Below are 27,985 nucleotides of genomic sequence, written 5' to 3'. Positions count from 1 at the left end.
AGAGAAGGTGACCAACAACAATATTTTTGGGATATGCCTGCCACAGGTCAGGTATTTTCTGAGCATTTTGTCAGAGCTGCCGATAGGCCCCTCCGGGGAGTGATGTCCTCGGGCCCGCCTATCGAGGGAAGAAGTAGTCATTCCATGGAGCTCACATCCTCTTTTGCATCGAAACCGCAAACGCGAGTGATGCGACCTTGCAAGGTTTGTTGGTCATCTCTTTCAGGGAACCAGGGTTACAACCATAACCTTCCCTAACGTTCCCTTTCAATTTGAAGACGACCAACAACAATACTTTTGGGAAAGTATATCAAAGCCATCGCAATGGAGCGTGAGCAGAGGCAGTAGACAAGGGACGACTCACCGCAAAAACAAAGTGAAGGAGGCAAGCTACGATAATGTAAATGTTAATCATTTAAACAGTTTTAGATACTGTGATGCATTTTTTTTTTTTAAATCTGTGATCTTAGGTTGCTTTGGTACATTTCCATTTGCAAGTGAACTGTGACAGCAGGGCCTTATCGAGCACTGTATTCTGCAATTTTGAATACTGACTTTGAATACTGATACTGTTTTAATTCTGGAAACTTCTAATCGTTTGCTAAATTGCATTGCCTTTTACGTTTTACACAGTTCTGAGCATGGGTAACATTTTGATTTCATTTTGTTGTTTTTGGTAGTTAATGGAGAATTTTACATACTGCTACAATACGTATCGGATTTAATGTATTACAGTCCATGTGTCCATAGTCGTCTCTTTTGGTAAGTCATATTTTCAGAATCATATCGTTCTGAATTAAAATACTTCTTCAGTTGAAAATATAGTACTTTATCAACAAAACCAACTACAGTACATCTAAATGGAAGCCTACTTATTTTAAAACACAGTCCTTTCAGCTACGTATTTTTGACATTGTATCTTTTTGTGCTCCCTGAAAAAACGGACAAGGGTTGGAACGGGCCAAAATGAAATAATCAGATATGTGTCACACTTTTTTAACCGTCACTGAAGTCAAAATTTTATAGGGTCGGATATGTGAGTGCTGACTATAAAACTAATGACAATTTTGAAAATCAGCAATGTGTTGTACACATCAGCACATGCGTTTAGCAGTTATAGTTTAGAGATGTACTGGACCAATATTATTTCTTGAAATGTTAAATATTAATATGTTGTGAAGGGTACATTATACTGGATACATGATAAGCACTATCTCTGGGCGCATCAGGGGTGCTTGAATGCCCCCATTTTTTAGTATAAATGCATATACACATACATGCCTGAGGATGAGATTGAATGCAAGACATGGTTAAGATTTATATATACAGTATATGCATTACTTTAACTAAGTGATAAGTTGTGATTGAAAAATGGTTAAACGATAATATCAAAACTCTGATTTCTGACAGATTTTCAAATACTCTTCATCGTAATCTCGATAAGCAAATGCACGCATCAGCATTAACAAATATATAAATAAATTATTTTGCCTGTGAAGAAAGAGAAGGCTATGAAAAGTACACAAGTATTCAACTAGTTCTGAAAAAAAGCATTTTACAGACTTTTAAAAATTTAGAAAAACACACAAAAAAGGTTATTTAATGTTGCTGTCCATTTATTTTTACCATAATACTTTTGACCTTCCAGTGTGTGCAGTGCAGCATCAGAGACAAGGCCAGCTGTGAGGAGAGGTCATACCTCACACAGTGTAGAATATAAGGGCTTACACATAAGCACCCTTTGATATTGATTGTTGGAAGGGAAAAAAAAGTAAAACCCTTGAGTCTTTATAGTCTGGATTAATATAATCACTCATTCTGTTCATCTCAGGAGTGACAGATGGGCAATCGTGCCATCTCGCTGTCCAACCTCACCTTTTATTTTTTATTAACAGAATCCAGATTCCCAGGACGACAAAGATATCATCTGCTCAGATGATGAGAATGCAAACTCCTCTGTACATGTGAAGTCCCTGGCTTGCGTTTTTCTTTGTCATTTTGTCTCTGAAATAGGACAGACGTTATTCGTCTCGAAAAACAAATGAGAAATAAGAGTGTTTGAAACCGAGAACTGTAACATATTAAAGTGACCAAATTACCTTTTATGGGTTTAAAAAAGGCTGTAGGGAAAGCAGAATGACTCAGAAAGGAAGAACAGAACAGGCATTAAAACAGTAACATAGATTGAAGGGGTCTGTGGCCTAACCAGCGGAACAATGGGTCATTTACTGAGTTGGTTTTAATGGAAGTGTTGAACCTTAAGAAGCCATAGGAAATACAGTTCAATACAGAACCAGAGGCAAAATCAAACCTATTGTAAGGGGTCTCTACATATAATAATACAATATTCAGCAGATCACACTGCCCTCAACCTGCATAAGTTCAGTACCGTGAATCATTCCATAAGTTAAGTCATGTGAGTGTGATTGGGCTCCCAATCGCATCAAGTTACCGGTCTTGGCTGGGGGACCGCTGTGAGTGCTGTGTTTGCCTCCTATTGGAAAATTGGCTGGGTTTATACTGGTGACACCTCTTCAGGCACACAGAGGCAACATTCCAACTGGGCATTAGCCAAAATGTTTGTCTGCTTTAATTATTTTCTTAAGAATTCAGCTGAAATCCATGGGTTTCACTCTGCCCACAATTGTAATACTACTGCAGTAGAGTGAAAGGAAGAGTCATCCATGAGAGTGGGTGGTAACAAGTTTCCCCAAAGGGGTGACAAATATAATCTGAAGATTTGCACGTGTCTGAAATAAACCAAAAAATGAAAGAAAATAGCTTATAACAATTTGCTTTCATAAGAGGCAAACAAGATTTGTTTCCTCACTGAAAATGAATTTTGCCTGTAAATAACCCTTTCTATTGTAAATTCAGCTTGACCATACTAGTTTATTGCATAAACATAGTTTGGCCATGCAATTGAAATAAATACATAAAACATTCCCTATATTTATTTGACTGCATACCTAAATTATATTATCACACTGTTTGAAAGCTCAACAAAACAAAATGTTAACTGTGTGTGGCTGCTTCTATAACTACACAGATCCAATAAATGTTGATAAGTCTAACTATAAAAGGCTGGACATGCTGTCATCACCCACATGGAGATATTATGCTCTCGGTTCCCCACAAGTGTAACCGTGGTATTTATGGCTAATTGTCCCAGTGTCTCCACTCTTACTCATCATCACCAGTTGATACATCAGTATGACACATTTCTATAATTGCTGCCATTTTAATTAATCACTCAGAGGTGCATCTGTTTGTTCAAGTGTGTTGAGCTGTGTAAGAGAAACAAGACAAATCAGAAGCATTTGGTTTAGGGGGGGTACTATTCAGTTTCTTTCATCACAATTCTTAAAGAAAGTTAATTTAAAAGTTATATCTTTTATTTAGAAGGGATGACAGACAATTGATTACCTGCAGCCACTCAAAGCATTGCCCAGTAAACAGAATGCTCCCTTCACTCTCATTATGCCACAGGTACCTAAGGTCACATTGTGAGATACCTTTGAGCTCCAGGTCAAGGTCCCAAAATACTAGGATAATCCCGTTTCTGGGGAGTAGACACAATGATCCAATATGAATAAACTGTTATATTGCTATGGAGTATACAGTTGCTTTTAAAGTAAATCAATGGATCAAAAGTAGGTCATGACAGCTGTCAACAATGGGCCCACCCTCTCAAAGATGAAGTAGAACGTATAATTGAATTGAATACAGCTTTGTAAAGTACACGGTTAGACACACACTTGGTTACTATGGGTTTTCAAGGAAATCCATTCAATAGAAGTAGGTCAGGCACAATAGCAGGGCACATGCATTGGTGATGTTGTTGCAGGTGATGGCTGCAAATATTAGATTACATGCTTCTGTTTTAAATTCATAACTGCTATCTCATAGTACCATGTACAGTACTGTCCTAAAAAGGCAAACTACATCAATCTCCTCAGAAACAGCAAGTCCAAATCATTTAGATCAGGAAAAAAGTGTCTGTGACACTGGCTTGTGTGGTGACGTCAGTCCTGGAAATGTTATTTTTAATCAAAATACAAATATTTTTCCTTTTCAAGCTATTCCTGAGTAAAATCTTCATTTGTGTGATTTATAATAAGTTAATATGTTGTGTGTCGGGTGCCTCTTATTGTATAAGAGATGTCATTTTGCACAGTACAAGGCCCTATATTAATTATTTAAATGAAAAAGCAAATCATTCACATCAGCTGTATGAAGTTGTGTAACAATGTACTGATCATCAAAAGGATACAGTCGCGACAGCACACCTTAATAGACGTTTTCTTTGTCTTCCAGAGACCCTTACCGCTTTTTGTTAAGTAATAATGATGCCTTCCTCTACATCAGATTCAATCCATTGTCTCACTGATCTCCATTGACACAGCCTTTGTGTGGTACCTGATTTCAAAGGGTTGCTGTGGTTGCAAGGCTAAGCACTTCAGCAAACAGTCAAAAGCAGTATTTTAAAAGAAAACGCAAGTCCAAAGATAACTTTTCAGAGATAATTAAAATAATTTTAACAGTATAAAACTAGCAAGAAACCTTTCTGAAAATACAGTACATTTCTAGATATTTTTTATAATGTTTCCATTTAAAATTCCTTATTCCTTCAATATAGGGATCTGTGTGTGTGTGCAGCCAGTCAGCTAAAAGCAGGGATATCCAATCCACGCATACTGTTTGCTAGCTGATGACTTGCAACAAGAGCTATTTTTAGCCCACGTCCAAATTAAATGAAACCTTTGAATCAAGGGCCCGAGTGGTAAAACTGAGTTAAGGATGGAGGTGTTATTATCACGGCTCCAAACTTTACTCCTTGCTTCCACAGTAATTCACAAATGTCCTAATGGTGATTTTGGCGTCTCTCATGAACTGTGGCGTCTCTCATGAATAATTATTCTGCATTAATACCACCCTTTTTCAAATACATTTTTTAAATATCATATCATCTGAACAAAAAAAAAACATTTGCATTGCCAAAAAAAAAAAACTGCTAGCGTGGTGGATCGCCTGTGGATACTTTTTGAACCCCTTTGGAAATAAAAGTCCAATCAGCTATGAACATGGAATTCACTGAAGGAATTGGGAGACTAGGTACAGCATTCAGTCCTTGGATAGTCACAGATTTGTTTAAATAGGCTATGTAATGTAAGTACACTTTTGCTTTTATTTAATTATTTTGTGTATAACATAAATTCATATTTATGTATTGGGTGTGTGCGTAGTCATAACACATGTGGCCATTTTTCCAAGTACAAGCAATACACAAGTAATTTTGCTATTATTCATTATTCTGACAAAAAAACAAAAATGTGAAAAAAATGCATTGAATTAGCTCTTGGCTGCAGTAGGACATTGATGACTGTCAATCTCAAGTCAAGATACAGAGCCATTCCAAGGGGGGAGGAGGGACCAGTGTGACAGTCTCTAGCACAGTGGAAGTAAGCGTCATTCTGTGTTGAATGAGTGAAGATGCACTTTTATGAAACAACAAAGTAAACAAAATAAAAACAAAGAAAACACAAAACAGCACCCAAATTATGCTATCACAGCGCAGAGCCAAGGAACACAACCTACTCCCAGTTCTTTCCCTCAACTAACTAACCCAGGGAGCTGTCTCCCTAAGATTTTTCTTTTTTTGTATGTAAACGTTTTAAATATTATTATCGATACAGCATCATTCACATTAAAAAAACAATCACCAGTATGACATCTGTTCAATTTATGTTTTTTGGCACATCATTTTTCAATTTGTATAAATCTTCGCTCTAGAAGGTTGTTCTTTGTTTTTTAAATAATGAGCCCTATTTAAATGTTTGCATATTCTAAATTAGGTAAAATAAAACAAAAGGGTATGCGGTAATAATGTTAATAAAGATTTTAAAAAGAAAAGCATTGGTTCCCACTCCTTCAAAGCTTTGTCAACAGGCCCCTAAATTAATGTCTTTATCTCAGACTGACATGATTTATTACTGTAGGCACTAGTAAATACTGTAGGTACATATTTAAATATTACCCTGCTCAGCAACAATCTAGATTCCTTTTACAAGCCTCCACTATTACAGATAACCCCCATGCACTTCTGTATCACCTGTCTCCCAAGAAGCTCCTTAACTAAATTGTGTTTCGATGTTTTGAGCATTTCTGCATGTTGGATTTTTGGCACAGATGTTTGGTTATTCTTTTCCCTTGCAATTAGCATACTCTGCATAATGAGCGGAAATTAATTTTGCTGTTTCAATTATGGACAATGCATTTAAATAAAGCAACTCGTTGAATAGATCACATCTTTTTATTACTGTGATACAGAGCAATCATTTCCAGTGGTAGCAGAATGAATAAAAGCCTCAGTTTGTCTCAGTTCACTTAACGTCTGAAATAGAGACATGTTTTTTTTTGGGGGGGGTGGGGGGGTGGAGGAGGGCATTCGAGGTGTTGATTTAACCACTGGCAAACAAAAGACTTAAAGAATAAAAACTATTCACCCAAAATGTACAACATTAACATATTGTTAACAGTTAATAAACTAAAAAAAGTACCTCTTGTAATAATCTTCTTTATTTTCGTAGGTTTACCTTATAATTTTTTTTTTATGTAATTCATATTTTATTGCTTTTTAATATACAATCTAACAACAATACATTTTATTTATTTGCATGCAATCAATAAACATTAAAGTATAATCACAATGTTTCACAAATGTCACAGTCAATAGATACATATTTAAGTCTGATATATATATATATATATATATATATATATATATATATATATATATATATATATACAGTATATATATATCAGAGTTCAATAGATAGATAGATAGATATACAAATATGAATGCACCACACATAAACATAGGCCGTATATCTATATATCTCCTAGCAGCCGTCTTCACTCAAAGTAAAAAAAAATAAAAAGATTTCTGGTATATGAATTTTTGAGTCATTATCTGTTTCTTAAATGTCTTTCACGCCAACCCCCGTTAAACTCAAGGCCTACTGACTGGTTTATACAGATGGGTCGATGATAATGGAAGAAGAATGGCAATATCCCTAAATCCGACTATATTCAGCCTTGCTATGCCGTTTCAATCAAATTCCTCAGGCCGAGATGGCTTTGTAATTCAACTGTAATCAAACACTACCCCTCAAGAGGAACACAAAATGACTGTATCAAAGACTCACTGTGTGGAAGGGCCTCCTGTTGATACTGCCTGCTCTGAAGATTCTGTTATGTGCAAGTTGTCTTGAGTGTATAAGCAGGTCTGATTGTGTTTCTACAATCTCTGGGTGGTCTTATGCTATTGATGTTAAAGGACAAGGCAGCTGGACAAAAGAAAGTGTTGATTCCTTACTGGAAAAAGAAAACAGCAAACGTGGTAAAAACAAATGGAATTCTCTATTGAGACTTCTTTCAAAAACAGTGCTCTGAAACAGATGAAAGGCAACCAGTAGATCTTATGCAGCTACAAACAGCTTCTGAACTCAGGTCAACATCATAAAGACAGAAATATTACACTAGTTAAAAACCAGTCAGAGAGATTGTAAAATAAAATGTAAGAGGACAGTAAATAAATATATATATATATATATATATATATATATATATATGAAAATGTAATTTAAAGCTGCTAACTCTTTAAATTTCACATGATCATATTCCTACTTATTCAAAAATGCTAATTTTGTGTAAAAAAACAGTTTAAAACCCCAAAGAAATGAAAGAACTATTTAGATCTACCAAGCGCAAGGCAACACTTTGTTATGATAATCAATCCTGTTAAACTGTATTCAGTTGCAAAATATTAAACATTTTGTTCAGAACAATAGCTTATGTTCTGTAGTACAAAGTGTACTGCTATGAGATGAGTTATAGTCTCCACAGCCTCTGTCCATTTGGAGGGATTTCATGATATAAATTATTCACTGCAGGTTGTATGGCCTTTGATTATTATTATTATTATTTATTTATTAGCAGACACCCTTATCCAGGGTCGACTTACAATTGTTACAAGATATCACAGATTATTTTTACATACAATTACCCATTTATACAGTTGGGTTTTTACTGGAGCAATCTAGGTAAACTACCTTGCTCAAGGGTACAGCAGCAGTGTCCCCAAGTTGGGATTGAACCAGCAACTCTCCGGTCAAGAGTCCAGATCCTTAACCACTACTCCACACTGGCAGCATTGCACATTATAGATCCCAGAACCAAAAAAACCTGCCCGTATGATTTCTAAAAGAACCCCCCATCATCCATTAATATTAATAAGAGGACTAAGGAAGAGTTAAAGGTCCTGTGCAGCATCACTGTTGACGTTGTTATGTCGTGGATACGGCATGACACAGGTCGTATCCACAGCAGGCTGGTGACCTACAAGGTTTAGTCGTTTGTGATGTCACCAAGGCTTGATATCCGGATCAGGGACAGGGCTTGCTGACATTAGAAAGACTGAATAAAAGAAAAACTCCACCTCACACAAAAATGTGCACAGTATTCTGAAGTCAAGGTGTGACCTTTGGTTAAAATGTACATACACACAGTTATTGGGTTGTTATCTCACACCCGTTTCAATTGCTCTGCTAAAGCAGCTCCCACTTATAATGCTCAAATGCAGGAGCCTCCTAAGATATAGATGAGTTAGATTGCGTGAACAGGTGTTAATCATGCCTCAAGTCAGGATTTAATGCTAATTTATTTTTTAACAAAAAAGTGGGCTTGCACCTTTAAAAATTATTAATTAATATTTACATTTTATTTCTTGAAACTTTTTTTCACACAATGCAGTGGACCCAAGTATTCTAAACATTGCTAAACAAAATACTTCAGACTGCCGTTGAACATCTTATTTGTTTCCTGCAAACTGTGAAAAACAAGAAGTTTATCTGTTTTCTAGTCTTTTTTTCCAGAGCTTTCTGATCCCTACTTGTTAGTGGAAATAAAATGAAAAATACATCTGAAATAAAAAAAATGTTAGCATGGACCCCGTTACGCACATTATTTTAGTAAAAGGCGTCAGTGTGGTTGATGTGGATAGTAAGCCGCATTTTGTGGGTCAGGCAGACCTGCGACAGTCATTGTACAACCCGCAAAATAAAACGTATATTTAAGATTCGATTTAAGTCTTCCACGTTTGCGCAGTTGCCAGCCACAAGACAGTCCTGCATGTAGAGTTGAGCGTTCACTCGGAGCGCATTACGAGATAAATTATTTTTCAATAAATTTGGTTCACTATCAACTGATTAAAGTCTATCAGAGTAAGTGTTTTAGCGTTGGAATAAGCGTAGAGCTGACCTGTCGAGTGACAATGCTGGCGATGGTGGTGTTACTCCAAAGAAGAGGAAACCGTATTCATCAACCTGCTTTCAGCACCAGTGGTCGACAAGTGAAAGACGAGCCTGGCAAAGCATGGTGTTTGGTAAGTAAAATTATCCACCGGTTGTAGATGTAGTTGTAAAAATATGTAATAATTAGTATTTGTCAGGACCACTGATACAATGTCACTTTCATAATCTGTTTTGCCATCTTTCATACAAATAAGCATATGAATGTAGAAAGTTAACTGTTTGCGTGATGTAAAAAAGTGAAGTTTGTCATTATGAACATTTGATTGGGATTTTCATTACAAGATAGTAGCTGTTGTTTACTTCATGCTAATATTGGACAAGATAAAATGAGATATTAGAGGTGGGGTACAACCAAGACGTAGCTTCATTGTACTGTATGAGCCTTCAGTGCTTTTCCTCCACCAGGTAACGTGGATTGGATGGCAGAAGTGTAATGCTGACTCCAGGGATCAGCCTATTTGCAACCTCACTGGCGCATTGGCACACACATGCTGGCTCCAGGGATCAACAGAAGTGCTGCCTCCCTAACGCCACCTGGAATGGGCTGGGTGGGGCACTTTGTAGGGGTCATCAGATGGGCACCTCCTGTTTTCAGTGTTTCGTCAACTAGCCCACAAAACCTCAGGAAGGCTTGACAGTGATGCTGTGGACCTGATTAGGAAGCTCATCCTTTGCTGTTCCATTGTCCACAGGTCTTGTCAGCCAGTCTTAAGCTGTTCCACATTTTCCCATCTGATCCATTCTTCTTGCTTAGCCTGGGACCCTGCCTTGACACACATCCTCTACTCCTGCTTTTGCACTTCAGTAACTACCAACTACCTTCCTTTCAGCTGGAACTGCTTTGTGCCTCTCGAACTGAGACCAAGACCTCCTCTTCCCTGGTGTACCTGCCTATTACATCATTCACCCTTGTTGCCTTTGCATCTTTCACCTTTGTTGCCCACTTTCTCCCAGTTCTCACTACGGGTGCTACCTCCCCTTTACATTCCATCAGTGTCATTTCCATCTGATCCTTAGCACACTTGAATTCCTCAGTTAGAGCTGAGATTGGCAGCTGCTGTTTCTCTTAACCGTAAAGTGATATCCTGCTAAGGCATCATGGAACTCTCAGCCATTGGACTAATCAAGGCTTCCAGTCTCTCTACTGTTGACAAGAAAACCTCATAAACACTAAGCTTCCACAGAAACCTTGGAAGAAGACCAAACTGAAATAATAATAATAATAATAATAATAATATTATTATTATTATTATTATTATTATTATTATTATTATTATTATTATTATTAATAAATAGCTGTTAAGAAAAGTTGTATATAAATTAGATTTTCCACATGGCGGTGATAATTCAAGTAAAAATAAAATCTGGAAATTATTAGCTTTACCAGTATTTTATTATTATTATTATTATTATTATTATTATTATTATTATTAATAATAATAATAATAATAATAATAATAATAATAATAATAATAATGATGATGATGATGATGATGATGATGATGATGATGATAATAATAATAAATAAAATACTCAAACGTTGTCAGAAGATTTCAGCCTTTAAACACTGACTAGACTATAAATTGCTTGTTAAGTTGTGTGTTAAATTAAACAAATACATATAAACTCAGTGTTTTAACAATGCATTTCTATGCAGTGTGTGTCTATTCTTTATTTGTAAGGAATTACATGATGGTAAGCTGTTTGTGCAGCCACTGAAGAACCTCACATATGAACAAAATAAATAAATAAATAAATAAATCTGGATCATGCCTTCATGCTAGTACAATATTGGCCTCATGATTGTTGAATTATTTTTATCTTACATAATGAAATCATTCTGGCAATCAAAATAGTATTGATGAAATGTTACAATTGCCACTGAATAAACAAATGCACTGTAATTACTCTGGAAAGCTGAAGGAATGCCAACAATACTGCTGGCGATGACAATGCACCTGTGGTTTCGACGGCGCAGGCGAGGGTGAAGGATGCGAAGGAGAGGCTGGTAGCAGTACGCGCAGTTATGCGGGGGCGGCGCGTTCACGAAGCAGTGTATCAAGTGGCTCTGTCATCAGCGCGCTACAAGTGCTGCGATAGATTTAGTTCATGCACACAGCCACTGAGGAATCAGTCTCGCAATTCACCAGCAGTGCTTTCTTTTTTGGGGTATGGCAAGATTAAACATTCGAAGCCTTAATAACAGCACACCGTTTTAAAGCAGTGACACAAAACGTCCCGGCTTGGAATAGATTATCTACAAGATGACTCCACACAAGTAAGTAAATGATCAATACACTACTTTTCTGTATGAAATCATGAAACTCCTTATTGTATATATTCATTTTTTGTGTGCATAAAATGGGTTTGATATATGTTCTTTTTTGAATTGCGAGTGTGCTGATTTATAAACATGTATCCAAATTAAGTTCGTATCTGTTAGGATACATTAACAGCTTTCACTTTGCTGTTGGTTCAGCTGAGCTACAATGCATAAAGAATATGCACGTCTTGTTTCTAAAGGTTATGTTTGTTTTTAATAAAGCATTACTTGAGTTTCAAACAGTAGGGAAAGTTATGATTTCACTTAGCCTGAACACATAGATATTGTTAAGACCGATGTTACTACCAGCAGGATTGTTACTGGCACTAAGGCAACTGATTTTTGTGATTATACTCGTTCTGCAAACTTTTTATAAGAACCCCCCAAAAAGCTGCTATATATTTTCTACTGGCTATATATAGTAATTCAGTATTTATAATTACTGAATGACTATAGCAGCTTTTTGGGGGGTTGTTATAAACAGTACAAATTCTACTGCCAGTATCAGGGCTATATTTAATTGCTCTGAAGTTTAGAGTAAGTGGGCAGTTATACAAATAATTAGTTTTATCAGAAAATCAGTTGCATTAGTGGGGGTTATAGGAGTTATTATTCAGATCATTTAAATATAAATAGTAAGGTTTGCTGATGCACTGTGAATAATCTAACAATGAAATGGACAGAGACTGTCTAGTCCAGTGGTTAAAGAAAAGGGCTTGTAATGTGGACCCAGGGTATTGTATATTCCCTAGCACCCATACCAGTGGCTTTCCTCTGCCCCGAGACAATTGAGAAACATTAAAAAAATGTTTTGATAAAAATGTATATTAAAACATATTTAGAAATGCTATTGCAAAGTTAGACATTGCTGCTTAAAAAAGTTTAAAATATGCCAAAAATATATTTTTAATAAATGGGGATCTGCTTGTATGCAATTTTCCACATTTAATTCTGAAATACATAGACATATTTAAAAAAATATATATTGTGATTTATATTGTAATGTGTTCCACAAAATATTCCTAAACGCATTTAGACATGTTTTGAAATATATTATAATTTATGCTTTGAATGGTTCCGTGCACATTTATAAACATGATTACTCCCTGGTACCCCAGCAAACTGCATATTGTTTTATTCACATAAGTAAACCCCAGGCATTTCAATAGCTGTGTTGAACTTGCTATGATTAACAACCTCTTAATGCACTCTGTGAGAGGAGGTGATATTTGGGACCTGAAACCATTTAGCTTCTTAATGGGATATTTGGTCTTTACCAACTTCACCTATTTTCTTTTTCACAAAAGCAAACCCATTTGATACCTTTATGAACAAATGCAGATTGAAACTCATTTAATAATTAAGACGCTGTTACTACAACAGTTTCTTTGTGTGTATTATGGTATCACAACACAAAGGATTTGACACTAAACACTAGGGTGCAGATGTTTAAGCCACTTTAAGCCAAATACAGTAGGCTGGGCTTTGAATGCACTGAAAGTGGAACTGTACTGTCATAATGTTACATATCGGATGGGAATAAGATTCCCCTTGCAAAGCACTTTTTTTTCACTAATATTTTTATTCATTTCAGGTGTCATTTTTAAAAATATCCCCCAAAAAACTCACGTTGGGGGGTGTGGTTGAAATTATTAAAATAGGACCCTGACTCTCTTTATACAGGTTGGCAGGTTCAATTGCCAATTATGCAGTCCAGTCTTTTCCCCTCCAGATTTACTGCATTTCAGCCACATCTGGCTTGCCTACCAATTGGAGAATTAAGAAGAAAATAGTGCGGCTGTCAATATGTCTGTTTGGCTTGTATAATAACATAATACAATTCCTTATCTTAGTAATGGCGCTCAGGATTGACATGTTGCCTCCTCTTTTAATGGCTGTCAGTCATTTTAGTACATATTGTAATTAACAAGTGTTAAAATGAGAAAAAAAGGTGCAAGGATCATTGTTGTAACTGAGTGATTTTTACATCTGTGTGGGACACTCTTCGGAACGAATTGTTGCAACTCAAGAATCTGGCTACACTATTTTTAAAATAAAAAAAAATGCTGCAGTAACACTGTTGTATGCACTATCTGATGGTAATAACCTTATTTTAATGATTGTAACAGTGACAATATATATTGCCACACTTGCATTCCATTAGAACATATGGTTCTACCATTCCTACTCAATATACTGTATAAGTGTGTGATCAGTTATATAATTGATCCCTACCAGTGTTTCTACAGATCTGTGTATTCAGCCTAGCTAGAAATCAACAACTACAGGAAGATGTCCAGTCTACTTCCAGTGTTAGTTGTAGGCTTGCTCCTTTTCAACAATTGTGTTTCTGGGTCTGAAACCTGTTGATTGCTCAAAGGGTTGTAGAGGCTTTGCTATGTCGTGTGATCATTTTCAGTTCATTCTCTGCTTCTGACCAGCAGCTGACCAAATTCGTCTCAGGGTGGAGATATTCAAGCTAAGGCAAACCACGGCAAATGAAAGGTGTCAACCAGACCTGATGCTTTCCTATTAATGGTATTTTGTGAGAACACGAAAAAAAAGGTAAAAAAGAAAAAGTTATTTGCAGTTTTTCACCAAAATCAGAAGTCTTACATGTTTGCAATGTTTTTTTTTTGTGTGGTTTTTTGCTGATTGCCTGTGTTGTTGAGTAAAAAAGTTATAGTAATAAACATTTTATTCATTGAAAAAAGATGATCATATTTCCTTGGGGATAATACAGTTGTTTTCATTTGGAAGTGAAGCTTTGACAGGCAGTTCTGTCGAATCTGTGTACTGCAGAAACCTTATCCACTGTATTGTTGAAATAATTGCCAGGCTTGCAATGAAAGCTTTGGGAATCTAAGTTGTGTTATGAATAAGGGCTGGTTTCCTACAATAGGTATATAAAGTATGGGTGGCACAATCATTTTCCTTGAAGGCTGCTAGAACATGAGAATTGATTATCTTCCTGAAAGCATGTCAGAAAAGCATGTTGAGGAAGCATGCTGATGTCAAAAATGAGACAAACCTGACAACAATATGGGGAAAAAAATGTTTCATACAATGTACAATGAGAGAATGGTTTGCTTTTCCATATGACCGTGGTCTAAACATCCTTGGACCGCATGTGGGCTCAAATGAAAAAGTGGGATTTATTTTGCAAGCCTGCCAAAAGAGCTGGCCTATTTTAAATTAAGTGGTAACAATGTGCTTATTAAAAAACACACTATTTCCCGTCTGCAAAGCCTGAAGCCGCTGCCAAACAGGAGGATGGTTTTTCTCTGTTTGGTCGATTCATTGTGTTATTACTAAAAATTGTCCACTGTGTGTCTGTCTGCATGATACATGGTTTTAACTTGTGGGTCATTTGGGGATTTTACAACTCTGTAAGGTACACAACATTCAATATGTTATTGATGAAACACAGTCGGAGCAAACGTGTGTGCCCTCTTATCAAATGAGAAAATCAATAAAAAGCAACTTCCAGGAGACACTGGGAGGCCACAACTCGTCATCTAGTACTGTGTAGATATGTAAAGTGATTTATTATGAAGAAGAACACTACTGGACTAGAATAACAATGTATTTGTTTGTGATGGCAGCATCATTAAATTCATTTTCTTATGCTTTGGCCTAAGCAGAGAATACATTTTAATTATTGTATGAATCTACAGTACCTCCTTAAAATAAAACAAGGCTTTGCATAAAATAATGCTTTGCGTTGTCCAATCGGTTGCTACCAAATTTAAATGATAGTTCTGCACCACCCAAAAAGAGTCTGTTATTATAAAATAACGAGTTATTTTACTATATCAAGTTTTTGTTGTGAGTGCCAGGGACATTCTGTTGAAAAGTAACACAGTAGGTGTCAGTCTTAGTTAAGGATGTGGGTTCTAACAAGAATGTGTCGGTACATGGTATTACCTACTGTATATTTTACCAACCGTAAGCATTATATGTTATAAATATGATTTTCTCTCAATAAAGCAATTGTAAAATTCATACACAAGATGTTTTGCAGGCCTTCTGGGAATACTACTAAAACAACCCCATATCATGATCGAACCACCTCCATGTTTAACTGTAGGTACAAGGTTTTCTTCATTGAACCAAACATACTGTGGTTCATTTTTTGGGAAAAGTTATATTTGAGTCTCATTGGACCAGAGAATTTTGTTGCAGAATGCTTCAGATTCCTGTTCATGTTTCTTGGCACATTTTAGACAGTTTGTTTTATGAATTGGTTTACAGTGAGGTCTACATGTATGCAGCTCTTCAGTGTTCAGTTTGTACATGCACCATTATGCCTGATGCTTCTAAATCTTTCTTTAAGACCTTGGCTGTTAATCTTGGATTTTTTTTTAGCTGCTCGGATGATTCTCTGCTGTACGTGTAATTTTCTTTGAACATCCACGTCTTTCAAGCTTTTCAGTGGAATTTGCTCTGTGGTACTTCTTGATTATTGATCTGACTGTGGATTTTGGTATCCCATATTTCTTTGATACTGTTCTGTAGCCATTTCCTTTGTTGTAGTCCAACTCCTTTGTCTTGACCATCATCTGCTTTGATGCCAAACCATCTACTTCAATAGGTGTTGAAAATAATGGCCTAGTTTTCTGGCTATTTACTTTATAATGCAGCTCAGTTACTGTGTAATGGGTTTCAATCAATGAATATATTTTTAAAGACTTTGATTAATTTTGTACAGACATTTTGTAAAGTAAAGGTGCCAATACTTGTGTCATGAACAAACATTTGAAATTGCATAAGTGCTTTCATTTTTTTTTTCTTATAAACTACCACAATTGTCATATTAACACTTTGTCATATTAATTAGTGGCTGATGTTCACTTGTAGTTAACACGTTGTCTAGAATTATCTTATATTAAGTGTAGGGTGCCAATACCTTTGCCTGTAACTGAAAATCCCCTAACAGCCTATTGTTCTGCATGATATCACCGTGTAACAATATATATATTTTTTTTTGTTCCTGGGTACATGATGGGAGTACATTTGGGGGCTGATTCGTGAAAGTGATTTACAGTATAATCGTAAATCTCGAAAAACTACTCACTTCTAAATCTTTTGTAGTCATTTTTGTATTACTTTAGTATAAATACATGTTAATTTGGATTCATATGTTGTTTTTTTCTGACTTTATGTGAACCAAAAGACACAAATTCGCCCGTTTTCTCATTGGAAATAGGTAAATTTCAAAATATCACTGTCCTGGTCACAAAAGCAAAGTTTGTGGGGAATAATAGCCATTTTCTATACTTTTGAGGCATAAGCAATTAGGAAATAACACTTACTACCCAGGAACAAAAATTGTGTTACATAGTGTATTCAGTAATTCCTGAAGTACTGCATTTATCGTATGGAGACTGCTATCAATGCCTGCTAGTGGGTGGTAGGCTTTTTTGTTCATGTTGGACCTTATGCATAATGCACAACTGATGTTTGGAAGTTGTGCAAACAGTATTAGTGTGGCTGTCAGTGTTGCTGTTTTCTTGGTAATGTTACTCTAAGCCCACAGTAGATGCCCAAGCATGCATCACATGATCAGCCTCTGTAGTGTATTGCAAGCTCAACCCTCAATAGACTTTTAAATTAATTTGCTTGCTGTCTGGCAGTGTATCTGCATTTTAGTGAATGTTTTAAGAGCCTAGATTGTATAGTGTTTTATGCAGGATTTGGCTTTCCATAATTGTTGTTGTGTAATTATTTTTAAAAGATTGTTACCCTTTTAACTAACATGGCATTTGTATAGTTTTGACAATGGTGTACAGTGTACAGTGGTGTACTCCTTTACCCAGTAAATCTGCCCCACTCATTTATGTTTGTAGATGAGTTTGAGGTGTAACTCATTTTGAAGAATTCATTTTTTGGTTACTACGCAGTGTTTTATGGCCTGTCTCAACCAAATGTATGCCAATAGCATTGATTTGAATGTCCTGTGTTTTATTCACCTGAATCACCTGACAACTTAGCAGCTAGTGTGTCAGATCTGCTGTCTTGCCCATCATCACTGAAACCTGTAATAGCTTTTAGCTGTTTTCTATAGATGTGACTGTAACAAACTCATTACACTGATGTAGGCATTAGCCGATATGTTAGTCTACTCAACATAGTATTTCTCATACTCTAGTTTTACAGTGAACAGTTTAATCTTGCCAGTGCAGACAATAATATTGCTAAGAGAAGCTTTAAAGTCTTAGTTCTTAATGTATTTATATATTTTTTCACCTTTCATTTGTATGATGTGTTCTGTTGCTTCAGTGTGATTTTTTTTATCTGTATCATTTTAAAGGTTACAGGAAAAGTAAAAAAAAAACAAAAAACAAAAGTGAGATTCTTAACCTTTAAATGTTTCATAAGTCAGTCCAAGTTGCCCATTCAAACTGAGTACAGAGAGAATGGCTTGAAGACATGAATAGAAGCTGTGCTTCAGTCTTCTGCTGAGGTGACTGACAGTGATTAGAAACAATTCTAGTCTTCTTTAAAAACCCTATTAGTTCTACAGGGTTGGGTGGAAACTGAGACACCCCTAAATTGCAGCTGGTTACACTGCCATTGTGCTTCTGGAGAGGAGCACTGCTAGTGCACATTACGCCAGTGCAAAGACAGGGACTGCTTGGTCAGCTGCTGCTTCCACCATTAAGAATGAGTTCATGTAGTGTATGCAGAACATTGTATATGTTACTGTACTATAAACATGTATTATTTCCTTCCCTTTTTATTTTAAGATCCCCCACTCCTTTTAGTATAGCTCACACTATATCACAGCTTAAAGGAGTGATAAGGCAGTAATTATATTTTCTTATAGTTTCTACTATTATCACTGCCCCTATTTTTCTTGTGCTGAAGATCTTTTGGTTCTTTGCCTATTTGTATTCTGTAATTTAGGGATACAGTATGTACATATTTGAAATATAATACTATAAATGAAAGCTTCCCGTTGCTTCCTGGCATTTCATGTATTGTAGTTCAAACTCACTACATCAGTCTAATTGTAATCAGTCAACGTGACCTACAGCACAGGATGCAGCATTCTTCATGACGCTGTTTTTGATACTGCAAATCTGCCTAGCTGTAGACCTGCTTGCTGATATTTTTCTTCAGGTTTTAAAGCGCATATAAAGTGAGGTTATTTGAAGATGGATTCAATGTAATTTGCTGTAATTTCTTGCATTTGTTTCCATGGCCACAAGACAATTTGAGATCCGAATCAGAATAACCTCCAGCTCCTTCCCACAGCTCTCTTAGCACTACTGCTGGTAAATTCCAGTGCCATGGTAGAATAGCACAGATGAAACACTGCACCCCATAGGGATTTGACCAGCCAACTTTTATGTAGTCCTTGCAGTAGATGGGCAACCTGGAGTTCTGTGCCTTTTCAATGTTTACATTTCATTGGCTCACAAAATGCCTTTTAGAGTACAATATGTATTTGATGGGTTCTTCCTTAGAACACTATGACACCTCTTAATTATCCAAGATCCTAAAAAGGGAAAGATTGTATCCACTGGGTAGACTGGTGTGCTCATCAGTTGTCACAAAAATATATAAGCAATTGCCCCTAAAATCTGCAATGACCTTGTGAGTAGCCCTACAGATACCCACAATTATTTAAAAATATATTAAAATAGACTCCTAAATAATATGCAAATGGTTTTAATGCATGTACATGCGAGCAAATTACTGCATTAGTTTGTTGTACTGTAGCTGTTTGGGGGTTATTAATCATATTACTTTCTTAAGATTTCATTAAAAAAATAGTTATCCAAGGCAATTCCTGACTTTGTGCTATTGTGAAGTTGTGACAGGGTGTGGTCTGAGCTTACCCCCACCCACAATCACATTTTTCACCTTGGGAACATGGAGGTTTTTGGAACGCAGGGAACAGCCACTTGGTCGTCTTCACAGGCATAAATATGTATTTTGGCACTGGAAGAATACTTCACACATATGACAACTGATGCTCACAGATTAACAGGTTGTACACAAAATGACTGACACTCACAAAGACAAGATCACAAATAACAAAATGCCCAGGAAAGGAAAGACAGAGCACTAAATACTCCTAAAGGATCAATTAAATACAAAAATAAACGTATTTAACATTCATTCCATTCATACTTTTTACAATAAAAACATTCATATATATTTTATAATAAACGTGTTTCTTCTCCTTTGCATGTCTGTTTAACCTTTGTTTACAAACAGACGATTGATAAACATTTCCATTATTCTAAGTTTACTCGTTATTATTATTATTCTCTAGTCCAGGGGTCTCCAGCCCGTGTCCTGGAGAGCTACAGGGTCTTCTGGTTTTCGTTTCAGCCGTGCTCTCAGTTACTTAATTGCACCAATTATTGGATTCATTAGTGAAGATTAACAAGTGTTCCAGATCTTTAGCCATTGATGATGTAAAGACACCTATAAGGAATGGGGCTTTCCAGGAATGGGGCTTTCCAGGACCAGGGAGTAGACCCCTGCTCTAGTCCCTAAATTCCTAGCAGTAAAGACTGAACATTAACTAGCATTAACACTTTTCCTGGAAGATTACCGAACATATAACAATAACAAACACTTGTTCCACATGTAAAGCTGTGGCAACTTCATTAAGGTAAACTCCCTAATCTAAACAAAGCAATATACCATCATATATCAAATACAATTGCTCAACAGCATAAACGATACATAAACCATGGCTCTATCGCCAAGAGAATAACACTAATAATGAACACAATAATGAGCAGACATTTCATGTTACCGTGAAGGTCTCACACTCACAGGAGAACACACACGATTAAAAAATTTCACTCCAACTTCTCTGCAGTAAGGAGAGATGGTGATGCTTGAGGAATGGGCACATTTTGTAGCTTTCCAAAACATATTAAACACATTGCTTTGTGTTTTTGTTCGCTTTTTAATATTATTCAAATCTCTGATTTTCCTAGTCCACCTACAATTTGAATTCTTTGAAGTTTCTGAATCTGTTTCTATATATTAAACCTCTATAAACCTTTGATGCTGTTCTTTATGTAAATCATGTCCTGAATATAAATATAAGCACTAAAACCTCTTCAAGTAAAAATAACCTTGGTGATTAGTGACCAGAGACTGAAGCACTGAAGAGGAGCTTTGAAAGACCCACTCATTGTGTCTTAGAACACCACATTCTGCTTCTCAGGTTTTACGCAATGCAAACCAGCTTTTGCAAGTATGTTCTGAATTACGTTTTCTTTATTTGATTTTATGAAGCAAATGTTATTATTAATCACTAATTGATTGTTTATGGTTTAATAAAAGCAACATTCTAAAAGTTACATTCTATTTTGACATGACTATAGATTTTTCTAGAATGTTAATAATAATAATAATAATAATAATAATAATAATAATAATAATAATAATAAGGCAGCTTCTTTCACAGATTAGAATCTTGGCTGGCTAGATCAGCCTTTACCATTCACTTAATTATTTTATGTCACAACAATCTCCAATACACCTGACACATCAGGCTGTTTTTGTGAAGAGCATTTATTAAATCAAATTGCCACACTCCTTGAATTATGACATAATAACTGCATATTCCTCTTTCACTGAGAGCTAGCTAGTGGTTCTTTTTTTTGGTGAACTTGCCTTAATTAGCCAAGAAGCCAAGTATTTGGCCAAGAAGCACTCTGCTAAAGCACATTCGGGTTCATCAGCATTGTCACAGTACCCATACAACCTTAAAGGGATACTTGATATCACATGCGTTTCTCTGATATTGAATTAACTGTTTAATATCCTAGTGTGTGTTCTCTATGATTTTCTATTGTTGTTTCTGCTTGGATCAGTTGCTTCTGAAAACACTCCTCAAAGCTGATTAAGGGGAAGTTAGGAAGCCTCCAATGTTCACAGCACAACGTCTAATGTTTTCTTTTCAGAAGCAACTTTAGCTGGAATACTTATTAAGAATTGCAAAGAATGATTTTGTCTAAATATGGAATCATACAGAACACATATAGGGCCCGTTTAACAAAGTGTTTTTGTTGGCATTAGTACCATTTCTGAATTAATATCAATGCTAACATCCTTTCTTCAGCAAACTATCTAACCCCACAAATGTCAGTCTCTGTGCTTGAAAAAGGGGAAAACAACTTACTTACTCCATCCGTTCTTGTGTTGCTGTCTGAAACCCGGTTTGTGTTTTGGTGGTCACTCGCCATTTTGTAGCAAACAAAGGGGAAATGTTTGACGTGACATATTTATAAATAAGTACATTTTCTTGTTGTTTGCTGTGTGGTAACGCCCCCAGGTCAAGGCTGGTCCGCGCCCTTGAAATATTTCACCAAATAAAACCCTGGAACAAAACAAAACAAAAGCCTAACTCCGTCTTTGGAATGTTAACTAAACTTTTCCAAAGTCCTAAACTGTAAGCCGTTCAACAAAAACACTTGTTACAAACAGTATACATTTCACGCACACAGTACCTTTTGACTACACAGGTTTACTACACAGGTTTACTACACAGGTTTACTACACAGGTCTCCTCTCAGGTCTCTTCTCAGGCCTTAGTCTTCACACAGACAGACAGGCATTTTAGACCTGGTTTTATATGTGCCTGCTTAACTACAGGCAGGTATCCCTCATTCCATTAGAGCCAGGTGTTTCCAATCCTGGCTCTAATTCCAACCCTGAGGCATTCTGGGGGATGTGGTCCTGTACTAAACCCCTGGACTACATTTTTCCTCTTTCCTTCCCCTACTCGCCACATATCCGGTCCCATAGGGTGTATATATGTTTTATATAGGGTTTGGACAAACAGCTCTTTTGCATAATTTCTATTATTGCATAAATGTGCCATGTGTGTCCATAATAAAAATAATACATAATTTATTTTAAAAGATAAGAAAATGTTGCTTTAGATCCTGGGAATTGCATTTCCCCCGCAGGGGATTTTAACAGGAATATAATGGAGCGGTTGTCTGTACAAGCGCCACACTTTTCATTTTACCATGTATCCAGAGAACCGCTCATCCAATTGTTATGAAACTTGGTATTAACGTTATTTAGCTATAAGTTATTGAGAATAGCAGGTTCCTGCGATATATGGAGGTGTCTGTCTTTCTGTTTATCTGCTATCTGTATGTCACTGTAACATGTTTGCATATATCTGGACAGCCACTTATCAAATTATGATTCAACATTTCATTGTAATTGCCTATTCGATACTATTTTGAACATATTGTTGGTCACGGTCATTAACATCAATCATACAGATACAGCTCTAATTTAGATTTTGCAGTCGTGACGTGGATGTATGTTACTGACATTCTTGTTAACACCGCTTTCTGTTGTTTGCTTGATGTGAACTGTGCAAAGGAAGTATGCTTTAGACACGCTTGGCTTAAAAATGGGTTAGTATTCATTGTTCTCATTTGTATTGACTGTGAGCAGCCACCATGAACCATGTGAGATCCATTTTGGTATTTATGAAAAGAACTGTAATCAGCTTGACATTACTTTAACAGTTCAACAAGTATGAACCTAACTGAATGGTCACCATTCTCCCTTTCTAAAATAACATACTTTCATATTTCCAGTTAGCACTGGTGCCCCTACTCTATGTTTGAAGCATTTATAACTGCAGTCTATGACATATTCAAGCTAAAACTTGAAATAGTTCAAAATCCTGCATTTCTTCTTGGATGTTTTAACATCCAGTTTCACCGCATCATCCTTCATTTTATCCTGAAAGTATATTACATAACACAGAAAATGCAGATTTCTTTTACAAACCTCTTTGTTGTTTGCCATCAAAAAGGCATTTGAGAATCACAGGTTTTAATTATTGTCTCATGGTGTCTTGCCTTAGTAAATTGGTAAAAGAATGAAAGTAAATATTGTTTTTTGACTCCTGCATATTCATTTGAATAAAATACTGTATGTTTCACTTTCATACCCTTGGAAATAGAAACTTCACTACTCGACTAAATCTGTTAACCTCACGATAATATAATATACAAGAAATGTGTAACAACTGTGTCCATGCTTGTTTGCACCAAGTAAACCTCTATCTACGTCCTAATGCAGTTAATTATTTAATTTAATGATACCTCTTAAACCTGGTGTAGAATGGCCCTCCAGTACCAGTTGCCCATTCCTGCTCCACAGTGAGACAAAGGCCTGACAGGTGACTGTCTGGGTTCTGGAATGTTTTTTGTATATAATCTGCATACATGACAGACATGCCAAGTCTCACTCTTTAGGTGTGAGACTCACACATTTTAGGCTTCCATTTTATCAGTCTCTCTCCTAAAAGAAAGGAAATGACCAAGCCTATTCTCAGTCATGTTTAAAAGTAAAATAAAAACTGCATTTTGTTGATTGTCTGGGTAAGACATAATGGCTTTTTATGATCCATACCTACACGTATACTCTACGTCTTCAAATACAATTTCATTCTATGATAAGCTCAGCGAACCCATCACAACCATTCTGTGATAAGAGAGGCAGATGGAATTTCCAGTGGACTGAAAGATTGGTTTCCATTAGTTTTATATTTGTTTTGGACAAAACACTTCTTTTGCAAACAAAGAAAAGAAATAGGGGCTGCATTATTGGATAAATCTGCCATATGCATCTATACCATTGTAACAGGACGAGCAGCCCTGTACAGGGTTTGTTTATTTTAGAACGGGGTTTCCCCCTCCGCCCCTGTGTTATTTTGTATTTTATTATTATTATTATTGTCTTTATTTTTTAGTGTTTTAATATGACGGCGAGAGCCGTGCACTGTATGTTTGTTATTGTTTGGTTAATGTATAAATATAGCGGCGTAGTCGCATTGGGTGTTTTTATTATTATTTTGGGTAGTAGCGTGGAAGGGAAACCCCATCCACAGTAGTTTAAAAACTCATGCAGATTGTGGCCGAGGGGTAATAGAATAATTGCTAGCTAGTTAAACCCCTCGGCCACGGTATAAAAAGTCTGCAGCTCTCCAGTTCGGGGTGGGTGTGTTAGGAGCGGAGAGAGCAAGAGGAACGAGAGAGAGGAAAACAGAACGAGAGAGAGGAAAACGGAACTAAACTTAACTCCAGGATCAGTGAAGGCTACTGCCCAGCCTGACCTGGATCATTTATTGTTTATTTCGTGTGCGTGACTTGTTTTGTTTAACTATTTATTTTGCTCTGTGAGCACAGTTTTTTTTTGTTAAAATATTTGATTTATTTTTGTATTTAAATAAACGGCGCTGCCGCGTCTTTCTTTTGAACTGCAGTGCCTGCATCTGTCCTGACGTCACCATCTGAGCCATTCCTGTCACAACCATACACCAATATTTATATATGCGCATATGCCATATACACGGGGAACGTGAAATAATATAACCGGTTGAGTGTGATTAAAGAGATGGCATTTTAGCTACAATCAACCGAAACATGAACAAAACATGTACCGGACTTTACTGCAGGCTCTAATTCATATTTGAGTATTTGTATTGGAATTGGCCAAGGTCATGCCACATTAATATATGCCTAGGTCCTGTTGAGCATTTTGATTGTTAATTGTTTGTTTGTTAACAACTTACAAATCTGCATTTCACTCTGTAGTGTTTACAAATACTGCATCGTCTTTATTGACTGCAGAAAGGATTCTTTAGAATATTTGAAGATTGATGTCAGAATGAAAAGCTTTTCATGTCAGCATCAATATGAACTAGAAAATGTGCAGACTGAGCTGTGATAAGGGATAAAAACTGCACCTGTTGGAAATGTTTTAGTTATCAAAATTATGCTTAAGGAGATATTTTTCTTCCTGAGACTAATCAGACTTTTGTATGTGGAGATGAAACATGACTTGGCAACTAGAACTAAAATACAAGCACAATTAAAAGTCTACAGTTAAAAGTTCACAATGTTGTTTTTTTTTACATAATTGTCTCAGTTGATTATTTCTGGAGTGTTTTTTTTTCTTTGTGAAAATATATGGTAATGATTATAATAGTTTTTTGGATTTTTTTGTCAAGAGAAGAATGCTCGTTTGAGTTTCATGAAACTGTTTACTATTGTTGATGAAGATATGCATATCAAAGTTTTGTTTTATTATTTAAATCACCTTAACAGACTTGATCAACGCTCTTAAATGGGGTAAAGCTTTGGGAATAGGGCCCATTGTCATCTATTTAACAAGCATCATGTGTAATTTAATAATATATTTAGTAAGCCACAGGCTACTGGTCTAATGCTGTGTTGTAAATTACTATAAAACAAGCTCGCTTTGGCTTATACAGTGCCCCCTTCATTGTTGGCTCTAGAACACAAGAGGCAGTCATTTGAATTTGAGAGAAACCATCCCTGCTCCTTCCAATCAAAGACAACTCCCACAGGGATCTGTTATGAGTCTATCCCTTCTTAGTTTAACACAAAGACCTGCTTTCCCTTAGAAAGCTGCTGTTCCTAATATGCAATCTAGGTGTACAATACTTTTTATCTTCCAGTAGCTACAGAATAAAGAAGGTTTTATTTTTGTTTTAACAGTAGTATGCTCAGAGAAATTGTTTGTTGTTGAACACATTTTTTTCTCCCTAATAAAGCTACTTACAGTCTAAATATGTGTTGTTTACAGTGCAAAACAGAACTAGCTGAATGCTGAGGGTTGCTTATGAATTAATATACCTTAGGAAACTATATTGCCTGATAATTAAAATCTTGTGCAATCTTTTTCGCTGTGTCAGTGGTACTATGGGAGAGAGAAAAATGGGAATGTGTCAGCTGTAATCTGAAGATATCTTGTTGAAGGAACCAAGATTATAGTTTGTGCAGAAATGTACGCACTTGAACAATGCAACCTGACCAAACACCATCTTGTTTTTTTCATTTTTCATTCTGTATATCTGTGGGAGGGTAGTGGGTGGAGCTTTAGGGAAGGACCAGAAATGACAGCACACAGGAGCCGGAAGTGCCGTTTAGTCCTTGGAGCCTTGTACCATCAATGGTAACAGGCAGGATTTTATTTTAACAAACAAAAATAGAACAGTCCAGTATTTCAGAAAATAAACAAGAAAACCACCTGGAATACCAGCGATGGTAAACTCAGGTTTCAAATAAAAAGAATAAACAAAAACATCTCGTTACAAAACACCAATAAAAGAAGCACTGGGTTTCTCCGTGCTACTGCAGTGGGTTTCCTCTCACCGCCTCTTGGCTCCCTTCCACGGATTACTGGCTTGTCCTGGGCTTTCTTCACTGCGGCAATCCACCAAAGTTTCCCAAAGTTTCAAGCTTCTGTGAATTACAGCAGTTTGATAAAAACAAAACAACAAAGCACAGCGCGTGTTTTCAGTTCAGGACAGGGAGCCAAATGGCAAAACCATACTGCTTAAATACTGCCAAGTCCCACTCCTGCAATCAGCACGCTGCCTCACGTCAGCCAGTCGACGAGAACAGCACAGCTGATTGCAATGATGGGACCTGACTGCCGCATGGTTCCACCTTGGTCCAAGATGGCCGCCTGACCCGGAACTTCCTGTATGGTCAGCGTTCAGCCTCCTGACCCAATCACGGTCAACCCTACACAGCGCTGCCAGTGGTCGGGAGGGCGACTTACGACAGGGACTCCTTTCAATCCTGTCACAATATCCATTAGGCATTCATTCAAATCTTTGCAAAAAATCAATGCTAAAGCTATATTTCCAAACCAGGTTTCAAAATGTTTCTGAAAAGACCTGTTCACAAGTTAGCTGGGTTTCCGGTGGCTGGTGTTGATTCCTTTATAGATGCAACCCAATGTACAGATGGAGGCTGGATGTGAACCATGTACCCTGTGCTCTGCAGCAGCACATCTTAACCGCTGTACAAAATATTACACGTTATTGTCTAGCAAAATCTAAAGGTACATCATTTTGGACTGAATTCAAGAAATGCAATTGCAGTAATCAATTGTGTAAGTGAGTCCCTAGCAGTGGAAGCTCTAAAGGGAGGCAAGGGGGCAGGGCCTCCTCAAAATTTCAAAGTGAAAACAAAATATTATTGCCAATATATTATATCATTCTCTCTCTCTCTCTCTCTCTCTCTCTCTCTCTCTCTCTCTCTCTCTCTCTCTCTCTATATATATATATATATATATATATATATATATGTATATGTGTTGTGTAGCATTATAATAGAATACTGTTCAATAAAACTAAATAAAATTAATTTAATAAAAACTGACATTTTAACCAAGACCCTAGAGTCAACATTCCTATATTTAACATTGACGTCCCCACGCTCCCCCTGCCCAGAACAATGCC

At 36.5% G+C, this 27,985-nt stretch overlaps 1 protein-coding gene across 3 annotated transcripts in view; it reads left to right on the top strand.

The window, feature by feature from the left end:
* Positions 1–27,985, top strand: part of LOC117406338 (5-hydroxytryptamine receptor 1F-like) — an 87,364-nt gene that overhangs the window by 33,962 nt on the left and 25,417 nt on the right. The window contains exon 4 of one of the 3 annotated variants that reach the window (XR_009329519.1): positions 1,896–6,398. The exons of 1 other annotated variant lie outside the window; for it this stretch is intronic. The gene's annotated coding sequence lies outside the window, so the exon portion shown is untranslated. Of the gene's footprint in view, positions 1–1,895; positions 6,399–11,480; positions 11,653–27,985 lie in introns of those variants that run through there. One more of the 3 variants, XM_059030187.1, reaches the window with a different exon arrangement.

Source organism: Acipenser ruthenus, chromosome 9 (genome assembly GCF_902713425.1).
Source record: "Acipenser ruthenus chromosome 9, fAciRut3.2 maternal haplotype, whole genome shotgun sequence".
Taxonomy (NCBI): Eukaryota; Metazoa; Chordata; class Actinopteri; order Acipenseriformes; family Acipenseridae; genus Acipenser; species Acipenser ruthenus.
This window is presented reverse-complemented; position numbering and strand designations above follow the sequence as displayed.